The sequence below is a fragment of the Monodelphis domestica genome, chromosome 1 (genome assembly GCF_027887165.1).
Source record: "Monodelphis domestica isolate mMonDom1 chromosome 1, mMonDom1.pri, whole genome shotgun sequence".
NCBI lineage: Eukaryota > Metazoa > Chordata > Mammalia > Didelphimorphia > Didelphidae > Monodelphis > Monodelphis domestica.
The window spans coordinates 432,545,975-432,558,420 of record NC_077227.1 but is presented as its reverse complement, the minus strand read 5'-3'; the positions used below and the strand labels follow the sequence as shown (position 1 = coordinate 432,558,420).

At 36.4% G+C, this 12,446-nt stretch overlaps 1 protein-coding gene across 5 annotated transcripts in view; it reads left to right on the top strand.

The window, feature by feature from the left end:
- The window catches only part of GARRE1 (granule associated Rac and RHOG effector 1), a 126,793-nt gene that overhangs the window by 42,604 nt on the left and 71,743 nt on the right, over window positions 1-12,446 (top strand). The window contains exon 1 of one of the 5 annotated variants that reach the window (XM_056822454.1): window positions 3,089-6,434. The exons of the other annotated variants lie outside the window; for them this stretch is intronic. The gene's annotated coding sequence lies outside the window, so the exon portion shown is untranslated. Of the gene's footprint in view, window positions 1-3,088; window positions 6,435-12,446 lie in introns of those variants that run through there. 5 annotated transcript variants of the gene reach the window in all.

Sequence of the window (12,446 nt, the reverse complement as noted above, 5' to 3'; positions counted from 1 at the left end):
GGAGACTGAGAAGAAGCAGTCAGATAGGAAAAAAGAGAAATGCAAGTTAAAGCAACTCTTGAGGTACATCTCACACTTTTCAGATTGGTTAATTTGACAGAAAAAGAAAATGATAAATGTTGGAGGGCATATGAGAAAATTGAAACACTAATGTGCTGTTTTTTTGTTTGCTTTTTAATTAATTAATTTAGTCAATTTAGAACATTATTCCTTGGTTACAAGAATCATATTATTTCCCTCCCTCCTCTCCCCCTGCCCTTCCCATAGCTGAGGCACAATTTCACTGGGTATTACATGTGTACTTGATCAAAACCTATTTCCATGTTGTTGGTGTTTGCACACTAATGTACTGTTGATAGAGTTGTGAACTAATCCAACTGTTCTGGAGAGCCATAAAATTAGGGTCTACCTCATACTCTACTGGGGAGTAAAACAGGGAGAAGCCAAATGTGGTACTGTGAAAAGAGAACTGGATTTGAAGTCAAAGTATGTCAAAAGCTCTACAATTTCCTATATAACAAGTTACTTTCCACAACCTCAGACAAGTTACTTACTCTCTTTGGATTTCAGTTTATTCATCTGTTGAATCAAGGAGTTGAACTAGATGAACTTTTTAAAAATTACATTTTATTTTTATCATTTTTTTTGTCTTGAGAAAATTTTATTTAATTAGCTAATTTAGAATATTTTTCCATGGTTACAAGATTCGTGTTCTTTCCCTCCCCTCCCCGCAACCTCCTCTCGTAGCTGACACACAATTCCACTGGGTTTTACATGTCATTGATCAAGACCTGTTTCCATATTATTTGTACGAGGATGATCATTTAGAGTCTACATCCCCAATCATATCCCCATCAGCCCTTGTGATCAAGCAGTTGTTTTTTTTCTGTGTTTCTACTCCCACAGTTCTTTTGAATGTGGATGGCGTTCTTTCTCATAAGTCCCTCAGAATTGTTCTGGATTGTTGCATTGTTGCTAGTAGAGAAGTCCATTACATTTGATTGTGCCACAGTGTATCAGTCTCTTGGTTCTGCTCCTTTCACTCTGCATCAATTCCTGAAAGTCATTCCAGTTCACATGGAATTCCTCCAGTTTATTATTCCTTTGAGCACAATAGTATTCCATTATCAACAAATACCACAATTTGTTTAGCCATTCCCCAATCGGAGGACATCCCTCATTTTCCAATTTTTTTGCCACCACAAAGAGCATGACTATGAATATTCTTGTACAGGTATTTTTCTGTATTATCTCTTTGGGGTACAAAACCTAGCAGTGGTGTGGTTGGATCAAAGGGCAGGCAGTCTAAAAATTACATTTTATTTTAGAAAATTATTAAAACAATTTTTCTTTACTTCTCTCAAATCTCCCTTTCCCCATAAATGAAAACAAAAATAAATGGGAAGAGACAAGCAAAATGAATTCCCACATTGCCCATATTTTAAAAATGTGTGATTTATTCTGTTCACCTCTCTGTTAGAAGATGAGCAGAGTTCTTCATCATTGACCCATTGGAATCATGGTTCATCACTGTATTGATATCAGGCTCCTCACAGCTCTAGGTCCATGCCTCTGCTGTCCAAGAGCATCTAGATAGAAACAGTGATGTGTTGTTGACCTTTGTGCTGTAGGAAAATGAGAGAGTAAGAAAGGAATCTGGTGCTTTCATGCTTATTGGCAAATTTAGTTTAATTTTTGCCTTTTCCTTTCTTTTTTTAAACCTTTACCTTCTGTCCTAGAATTGAGACTAATTGTTTCTAAGACTAAAGAGTGGTTAGGGCTAGGCAGTTGAGGTTAAGTAACTTCTCCAGGATCATTCAGCTAGAAAATGTCTACAGTGAAATTTGAATCCAGGTCCTCTGATTCCAGGGCTGGTCCTACATCCACTCTAGCCACCTAACTACTCAAGATATAGATGTTTCACTTCTATTAATAGAGTTTAAGATTATGCTAATTTTAAAAAGTGTCTGTCATAAAATACTGACCCTTATTAAAAGTCTATGCTCAAATGAAAACCTCAACTTTCTTTTACATTAATCCTTGTCAAAACCAACTATCAATAAGCATTTGTTAAGTGTTTTCTATGTGACATCATCTACCATGTTCCCATGGGCACACTGTCCTCATATCTTTTGATAACATTTAAGTTATGTTACAGTTACTCATCTCTCATTTTCCACTCTCCCCCAAGCCATCCCCAGCAGTAGACTAAGATCGTAGAGGCAGAAACCATGTTGTTATTATTTTTTTTTTAAACCATACCTTCTGTCTTTGAACCAATATAAGATAGAAGAGCAGGAAGGACTAGGCAATTGGGTTTAACTGAGTGCCCTGGGTCCCACAGCTAGGAAGTATATGAGGTCAAATGTGAATCCAAGTCCTCACAACTCTAGGCCTGGCTGGCTCTATCCACTGAGTCACCTAGTTGCCTCTTGCCTTTTCTTTAAATCTATATTGTTTAGTACAATACATGGTACATAATAAAAGCTTACCAAATGCTTATTGATTAATCAGTTCTGGTTTTGCCTTTGTTTTTAGAATGTTTGACAAGATTAAATATAGTTCAGAGACATTAGTCTTTTTTCCCTAGGACCACAGTAAATAATCAGTGTAGTATCAGAAAATTAAAGTCAAATAGAAACATTTTATACCTAGATGTTCTTGATCCCTTGTTCAGATGAATACTTTTATAGTCATACACAGTGATTAATTATAACTGAACTATAAATGAATTAATTATAATTGAATATTTTAATAATAGCTAGCATTTTTATAATGCTTTAAGGTTTATAAAATCTTTTAAAGTACTATTGTTATTTCTATTCCTATTGGTAATGATTGCAATTTATTTATTGATTTATATGTTGCTTTACATATATAATTGCATTTTAGTCATATAAAAATCCTGTGAGTTAGATATAAATTATGGCCAGTCATAGTAGTAGTTGGAATGAAGACTCCTTGAATTCAAGAAATTTAAAAATGAGGTAGACACATGATCAGTTTCTCTCAAACTATTTTACTTCCTTCATTTAGTGACAAACTGATTTTTTGTTCCTTTCTTTTTAAACAATTTGACTAAGTTTGTTAATTTTGTTGACTTTTTCATATAACCAACTTTAAGTTTTGGTTATCATTTCCTTAATTTTGCCTTCTTTAATAATCATGTGTAATCTTGATATGCCATCTATTGTGTTTCTGGTATCACTTATCAAGGATATATCAGTGTATCTGTGATTTATTTTTTCTATTGGCATATCAACTTACTTGTTAAGAAAAATCTCACGTTTAGAGCATGACCTCTTAAATTAATATTTTTAGATAGTCTTAAAAGACTGATTCATAGCATCCATTGATTGCCATTAAACCATGCCCAATAATACAGCAGTGGAAGGGGGCCACACACAAAACTGAGGGGGACCATTTTATATTTTTATCAATAGGTTGCTCTGACCTTAGAATTCATCACTTAGTGGCTGACTTTTTTTTTTTTTAAACCCTTACCTTCTGCCTTAGAATCAATACAGTGTTTTGGTTCTAAGGCAGAAGAGTGGTAAGGGTTAGGCAATGGGGGGTCAAGTGACTTGCCCAGGGTCACATAGCTAGGAAGTGTCTAAAACCAGGTTTGAACCCAGGACCTCCTGTCTCTGGGCTTGGTGGCTGACCTTTTTGTGATGATCCTCTTTATACCATAGAGTTGTCCTTGAATAGTAGAGAAAGTCTGTTGAGAGGATTTTAACATAGATATTTTATGAGACTTTATTGAAATTCAATTTGCAATGCTCTGGAAAAATTTATTTCTTCTATATATGGCTCATCTAGGTAGGCTGCCAAAGAGATCAATTTTTCATTTTTTGACATAGGAATTTTATGTCTTGGGCAAGGCTTCTTAGTCTTTTTTGTGTTATGGATCTCTTTGGCAATCTGATGAAGCCTTTGGACCCCTTCTCAGAATAATGTTTGTTGCCTAAATTAATATTTGGAAATGCTAAAAGGTTATAGGAAAGTAAAGATGTACTTTTTTCCCAACCAATTTCATGGATACCCTGAAAACTTTCCACAGAATCCTTGGGGACTTGTGAATAAGAACTCCTGATTTGGAGAGTACCTTTTATCTGTGTTTGCAGTAACTCCTTCAGTATCGTTATCATGTGAACAGATTGGCAAATACTTTTTTTTTAAAGCATTACAGATTGATTTTTTATTTTCATTTTGATAATATATACATTTTTTAATTTTAAACCCTTACTTTCCATCTTGGAATCAATACTTTGTATTGATTGTATTGTTTTGTATTGATTTGTATTGATTCCAAGGCAGAAGAGTGGTAAGGGCTAGGCAATGAGGGTTAAGTGTCACACAGATAGAAGTGTCTGAGGCCAGATTTGAACCTAGGACCTCCCATCTCTAGGCCTAGCTCTCAATCCACTGAGCTACCCAGCTGCCCCCTCATTTTGATAATATTTTGTTGATACTGAATTTTTCATAGTACCTTCTAGCTTGATAGAACCTGACAAATTTTGTTCTCCAGCCAAGTCTTCAAGAACTTATCACTACCCTCTCTTGGAGAAATGTCAGAGGAGAACTTGGTACTAAAAAATAACAGCTAGTATTTATAACACTTTACAAAACACTTTATATGTTTTCTCAATTGAACCTCATTATATTCCTGTGAAGAAGGTGCTATTATTTTATAGCTAATGAAATTGAGGCTGACATTTGCCCAGGGTCACAGAATTAGTAAATGTCTGAGTATGATTTGAATGCAAGTCTTCCTAACACAAAGTCTAGCACTCTACCTCCTAACTGCATAAATAAAGATCCAATAGCCTAGAACCATGTTAGAGGGAAAAGAACCCTTGATATGGAGTAATAAGAAGTCTGGGTTCAAAACCAGAATCTAATATTTATTGGCCAAATGAAGCTCCCAGTGGTTTTTCCTGCTCATACAGTCCTTTTCTGCCTCATTTCTCCTTGATATTTACTGTAGCCAGAAGTGTCTTTTTGGTAGAACTCTCACAACACTTTTATTTGTATCTCTCTTATATTTCTATAGTATTCTACCTGGTATTAAAGCTCTTTGTGTAGATGGTTTATCTTCTCCACTGTACTGTAAATTCCCCAAGAATAAGAATGCCATCTTATCTATCTTTATATCTCCCACCAGGGGACATGTTTGAACATTGCAGGTTTTCTTAATGTTGATTGCATTGAATTTATCAAATGGCTAAAAATGGCAGATGACTCAATTGAACATCTCATAAATTCTCAAGTTAAGTTTCTTTGTTGTCAATGCCATTCATGCTTTATGAGCTTGAAATATTTGATAACTTAAGCCTTTTCAGGGAGGAGCTTTGCAGACAGTGACACAGGGCAGCAGTGGTGGCAGCAGCCTATGTCCCAAAGATTTGTGTGGATTACATTTCTTCCAAGCTATCCTAAACTATAATCAACTGTAATTGAACAGCTACTATATGTATAAGGATACAATGTGAAATGACCTTCTAGAGTTCACTAATGTCTTTCAGCTTATACAGCTTGTCATCATTAAACTCCTCTTCTCACCAACCCTTTTAATTGCCTTAAAAAAGATGACTATAAATATAAATTTATACTTATGTGGTATGATCAGGAGTCAGCATGCTCTTGTCACTAGTGTGTTACATTCAGAGTTAGAAAAACCTGAAAATTAATCTTGCCCTTGCCACTTACTGGCTTTGTGACTTTGGCTAGCTAAGTCACTTTGCCACTTTAAGCCTTAGTTTCCTCATCTGTAAAATGAGGATAATAATTAAAGAATCTTCCTACAGAGTTGTTGTGAGGCTCATTTGAGCTAATACAGATTGTATTAAATTCTTGGGGTAACCTTAAGCTATTAAAAAATTTCAAACTGCACAAAGGTTTTTGGGACACTCTGTATGTATAAAGCACTTTGCCAGCTTTCAAATGCTTACATGTCAGGTCAAGCTAGACCTGTGGTGAAGGCAAAATATCTTTTTTGTAGAAATATTTAGAGAAATGTCTCGCCCTGCCCTTTGTTCAGTGGAGCTATATCCTTGTAACACTGAACATCATTATATTGTTTTGTTCTGTTTTTTAAGAGATAATTTGGACCCTAAAGCTGAGATCAAACTTTGAACTACATGCCATTTTGGACTTTTCCCTACTTCCAAGCCTAAGCCTCTGAGTCCTTAAAACAAAACATCCTGGCCACCTGCCTGGTCCTGAGCTTCTGTTCAGATTATTTTTATCCTTGAGATGGGAGCAGAGTTAGGCAAGCCCCTTGGGTAGGATTCACCTTTGCCAGACCTCTGACTCTTTCCAATCTATAAATAGCATAGCTACTGCCTCAGAGCTGGTCTTCTGCCAAGGGAAAGGCAACTAGGTGGACTTTTAGGCCTGGAAAAGAAGTGATAGGAGAGAGGAGGACTAGGGTAAGTGCCTTTTCCTATTCTATTTTATTGTGTTCTTCATAATTGCTGACTGTTCTCTCTTGTGCTATGTTGGTCTTTGTAGTGTACTTCTTAATAATTTATGGGGGATCCCTTGAAATGCAAATAACTGGCCTTTGGCAGTACTTTGTTTTTCTATATATGGCCAGTGTAGGTATGCTGCCAAGGAGATTAGTACTAGGAAATTTGTATTTTCCATTTCTTAAATAGAGGAATTTTACATATCTGTGAGAATGTATTTGTTATTTTCCAGTGATTCTAGTGACTAAGTATTCCTCCTATATGAACAGACTGACAGATACATTTTTTAAATTAATCAATTGAATTAATTAATTTAGAATATTTTCCCAGGGTTACATGATTCATAGTCTTTCCTTCCCCTTCTCCCCCTTCCCGTAACCAATGAGCAATTTAACTGGACTTTACATGTATCATTGAGCAAGACCTATTTCCATATTAATATTTACATTAGAGTGATCATTTAGAGTCTACCTCCCCAATTGTATCCCCATTGAACCATGAATTGTCCTGGATCATTGCATTGCTGCTAGTAGAGAAGTCCATTTCATTTGATTCTGCCAGTGTATCAGTTTGTGTATAAGATTCTTCTGGTTCTGCTCCTTTCGCTCTGCATCAATTCCTGGAAATTGTTCCAGTTCACGTAGAATTCCTCCAGGTCATTATTCCATTAGACACAATAGTATTACATCACCAACAGATACCCTAATTTGTTCAGCCACCCTCCAATGGGAGGGCATCCCCTCATTTTCTAATTTTTTGCCACCACAAAGAGTGCAGCTATAAACATTTTCATACAAGTATTCTTCCTTATTATCTCTTTGGGGTACAGACCCAGCACTGTTGTGGCTGGGTCAAAGGGCAGGCACTCATTTAAAGCCCTTTGGGCATAGTTCCAAATTGCCTTCCAGAATGATTGGTCAATTCACAACTCCACCGGCAGTGCATTAATGTCCCAATTTTGCTACATTCTCTCCAACATTTATTACTTTCTTTTGCTGTCATATTACCCAGCCTGCTAGGTGTGAGGTGGTACCTCAGAGTTGTTTTGATTTGCATTTCTCTGATTATAAGAGATTTAGAACACTTTTTCATGTGCTTATTGATAGTTTTGATTTCTTTATCTGAAAACTGCCTATTCATGTCCCTTGCCCATTTATCAACTGGGGAATGGCTTGATTTTTTTGTACTATTGATTTAGTTCCTTATATATTTGAGAAATTAGACTTTTATCAGAGGTTTTGTTATTAAGATTGTTTCCCAATTTGTTGCTTCCCTTCTAATTTTGGTTGCATTGGTTTTGTTTGTACAAAAACTTTTTAATTTAAGTAATCAAAATTATTCATCTTACATTTTTTGATATTCTCTATTTCTAGCTTGGTTTTAAATTCTTTTCTTTCCCATATATCTTACAGGCATACTATGTTTACCTAATTTACTTATAGTTTCCTTCTTTATATTTAAGTTGTTTACCCATTCTGAATTTATCTTGGTATAGGGTGTGAAATGTTGATCTAAACCTAATCTCTCCCATACTGTTTTCCAATTTTCCTAGCAGTTTTTGTCAAACAGTGGGTTCTTGTCCCAAAAGCTGGGATCTTTGGGTTTATCAAACACTAGCTTGCTGAGGTTATTTACCCCAAGTCTATTTCATTGATCCTCCCTTCTGACAGATAAATCTTTTCATTTTGGTGATAAATTACATTTGTATATCATATAGTTAATATGTCCCAGTTAATTTGAAATTTGGGTGTTCTGAATTCAAGGCTAAGTCTTTCCCTCACACTTTTGTTTCATGTTTTATTACATGTGGGACTGTTTGAGATCAGTTTTTTAAAAATAGATCTTGGTAGCTCACTTAGAGCTTATTTCAGTTTGAATAGCTGTTTGTTTTGGATAAGGATGTGCCAAAGATATTATAGACTAGTAGTAATGGAAAATAACAGAAGCTTCTTAAAAATATGATTCTCATTACATACTTGAAACCAAATCGGCAGATTATATAGATTTTCCAATGTTCTTTTGGTTTTATTGGTGGCTGCTCTCTAGACATTTATAATTTAGTGGCCTATCCTCTGATGATGAGCCTCTCCAAACTTAGTTAGGCTGGTCCTCAGATAGCTGATAGAGAGTTCATTCTTTGTCAGACATTAGACATCTGTCTACTTTGATAAAGAATCTAAACTTATGCTATGTGGCAAAGCATTTGAGAAATCATTGAAGCATCCCACACTGATGATTAAGGTGTGAAGTTGAATGGATGTCATTCTTTGAGATAAATGATAGTATTTTTCTGCTAGAGAAAACATGTAAAAATTCCTAATGTATATATTATATACATTCCCTTTCTCTTTTCTAGTTCCTCATCCTCTTAACATTTCACATTGGGTCTTATCTTGGTATTATCTTAGCATTATCATTTGACTACCTGATCTGTGTTGGGGACTTCCAGATCTGCAAATCTATTCCTGACCTTCCATATAATGTCAGTAAAGCACTTTGTAAATTTTAAATGTTATAATAATAATAGCTAACACTTAAATGATGCCTACTATGTGCCAGACATTATGATAAACACATTACAATTATTATATTACTTGATACTTACAGACACCTGGGGAGGTAGGTGCTGTTATTTTTTCTGTTTCATAGATGAGGAAACTGAGGCAGATGAGTTGAGTGGCTTGCCCAGGGTCACACAATTATGTAAGATGCTATTAAAATTATTAAATAATATTAGTATTATTCTGAGCTCTAGACTGGCATCTCAAATTACCTGAGAGCATCATCTGACTTCAACCAGTATATTTTATCTACCACATCCAAGCATAATCCTTTCTATTAAACCTATTTTTTTTAACTTTACTATTTCTCTTCCTTGTTTACAATCTTAGAGTAATCTACAATGCTTCTCTTTATTCTCACTTCATATATTCATTAGTTACTAAATCCTGTAGATTCTACCTTTATAACATTTCATCTATTTTCACCACCTCCACTCTCTTACAAGAAATTCATGAATAATACTTTGCACATAGTGGACAATAAATGTTTGTTTCAAAGCAAATTGGCCAGATCTGTGCTAGCATTTAACAGCTGTTGCAGTGATGTCCTCATGGACCTTCCTGCTTTCATTGGCAGTTATGTGGCCCATTGGACTTGGAGACAGCAGGACCCAAGTTTGAATTCTGTATCAGACACTTACTTAACTGACTCTGGGCAAATGACTTCAACCTCTCGGTTTCAATTTCTTCACTGTAAAATGATGCTAACAATAGCACAGCAGCCTTGTGAAAATTAAATCAGAATATACACACAATGCTTTGCATACCTAAAGTGCTATTTAAGTAATTGTTATCATTTATTCTTGGATTTTCCTATAATCTATATCTTTTATAGCATTGTCTGAAAAATCTTCTGAGGGCATAGATACAAGGTGAAGCAATTAAAGGGCCAGACTTGCAGTTGGGAAGACCAGAAATCAAATCCTGTTTTATTTGCTCTGTGACCCTGGGCAAATTAGTTGACCTCTCTCAACCTGTTTGCTTAACTATAAATTGAGAATAAGAAAAGCACTTATTTCACAGGGTTGCCATGGGAACCAAATGAGATTAATATGTGTGCAGTGATTTGCAAACCTGAAAGTATTATATAAATGCTAACTGTTAATGGTGGCATATATTTTCCCAGTTCACTTTGAAACAAGCATTTGTTGCCTCCTATGTACAAAGTACTATTCTAGGGGTTTGGAATACAAGTTTGGAAAGTTCTACTGTCTGTATATGTTAAATGTTTATAGTCTATAGCCATGATGGCAAACCTATGGTATACATGCCAAAGGTGGCACGCAGAGACCTCTTGGTGGGCAGGCGCAGGTCCCGGACTTGGTCGACAGGGACCCTGGCCTTTTCACTGAATTCAGGGGTTGGGGCACTTGAGCTTTTCTCAAGGTGGTGCTCAGTCTTGGTTTGGCCAGCCAGAAACCTAGCCCTGGCTTTGAATGTGGGAGGGGGTGTGATGTGGGGCAGCACCATCCTGTTGGAGGAGCACTGGCCAGCCCAGGACTGCTGGTAGCCCCCACCCCTATCCGAATGCAAGATGGGCATTGGAGCCTTCCTGCAGAGCTTAGCCCTGGTTTTGACAGCCAGCATTCCAGCCCTGCATACAGTTGGGAGTGGGGCATGGCATACAATGGGGGGCAGGGCATGGGCACACAGTCAGGGGTGGGTGAATAGGGCATGGCATTCTGGGTCCCTAAAAAGTTCTAAAAGGAACTGGTCTATTACTGGTCTATAGGAAGAGCAGTTGACACATTATCTATACTGATAACTATAATACATGGTATAGTGTCGTAAGGACAAAAAAGAAATCCAAATGAAATGGTCCAGGCCCTCACCTAATTCATTCAGCAGTTGTATTTGGCAATGCTATCTACCATCTCCTAAATAAATAGTACCTATTTCAATTAAGATTACTTTTACGGTATGACTTAACATCACCTATGACAACTTCATTAGTAAATTTTCAGCCTTGCTACCTGAACAAGAATCACTTCTAAGATATATACAACAGGAATAGATAGAAGGCACAGTGAATAGAGTGAATAGGCCTGGAGTTTGGAGGACCTGGGTTCAGATGTGGCTTCATGTACTTCCTAGCTTTGTGACCCCGGTAAGTCATTTAACCTCAGTTATCTTGCTCTTGCTACTCTTTTGTCTTAGAATTGATACTATAACTGGTAAGGGTTTTTAAAAAATAAAATATACCCAACAAATGATCATCTGACTATTACTTACAAATTTTAGATTACTCTAATTCTTGGGAAGTTTTTTCTAAAATCAAGCTTAAATTTCTGTTGTAACTACCACCCACTACTTTTTATTCTGTCCTCTGATGCCCAAAAGAAGCCTAATCCCTCATCCACATAACACATCTCTTCATATACTTGAACACACTTGTAATCCCCCTAAACCTTCTCTTCTAGGTTAAACATGTTTAATTCTTTCATTAGTTTCTTACATGGGATAATTTTTTTTTAAGTTATATTTTATTTGATCATTTCCAAGCATTATTCATTAAAGACATAGATCATTTTCTTTTCCTCCCCCCTACCCCCACCCCCACCCCCCATAGCCGACGCGCAAATCCACTGGGCATTACACTTACATGGGATAATTTTGAGGCCTCTCCCCATTCTGGATTCCCACTGAATATTCTCCGAACTCTATAGTCATCTTCCTAAATGCCATTTGCAGATACAAGCACAATGCTCCAGAGTAGGGGGTTTGCCCAGGACAGAATTTAATTTAGCAGGATAATCACCTCTAGTCTCAGATGCTGTATCTCCCTTGATGATGCCTTAAGATTACTTTTTTGACTGCCATTTCCCATTTTTAAGTCATATCAAGTTTGCAAGAGATTAACACCATAAGACAATTTTCAGAGAAACTGTTCCCCCTTCCTAATCTTGGGAAGTTTATTTTTTTGAACCCAAGTGTAAGGCTTTACTAGTGCCAAAACAGGCTAGACTTGGACAGAGGAAGACTACTAGGTTTAATTCCTATCACTACCACTAGCCCTGTAGCCATAGGCAAATCCCTTATGTTCTCTGAACCCTTGTTTCTTCATCTTTAAAACAGATAAGTAATACAGGTCTTACCTATAAGTTGTTACCTAAAAAGTGCTCTGAGTTTCAAATACAATAAAGTACTTGCTAGAGTATCAAGTATTAAGTGATTTATAAATGGCAATTATTCCCTATTAGATTTGACAGTCTTAGACACATTGTAGACTCACATTGAGCTTTCATTTTATTGAAACCCCCAGATCTTTCAGCTGAACTTCTGACTTGATACATCTCTTTCTCTCTTCCTTCCCCCCAACCCCCTTGAGATCAGCTTCTAGAGCTGGAAGGGCCTTGGAATTTTTCTTATCCAACCACCTCCTTTTAAATACAAAGAAACTAAGGTCCAGAAA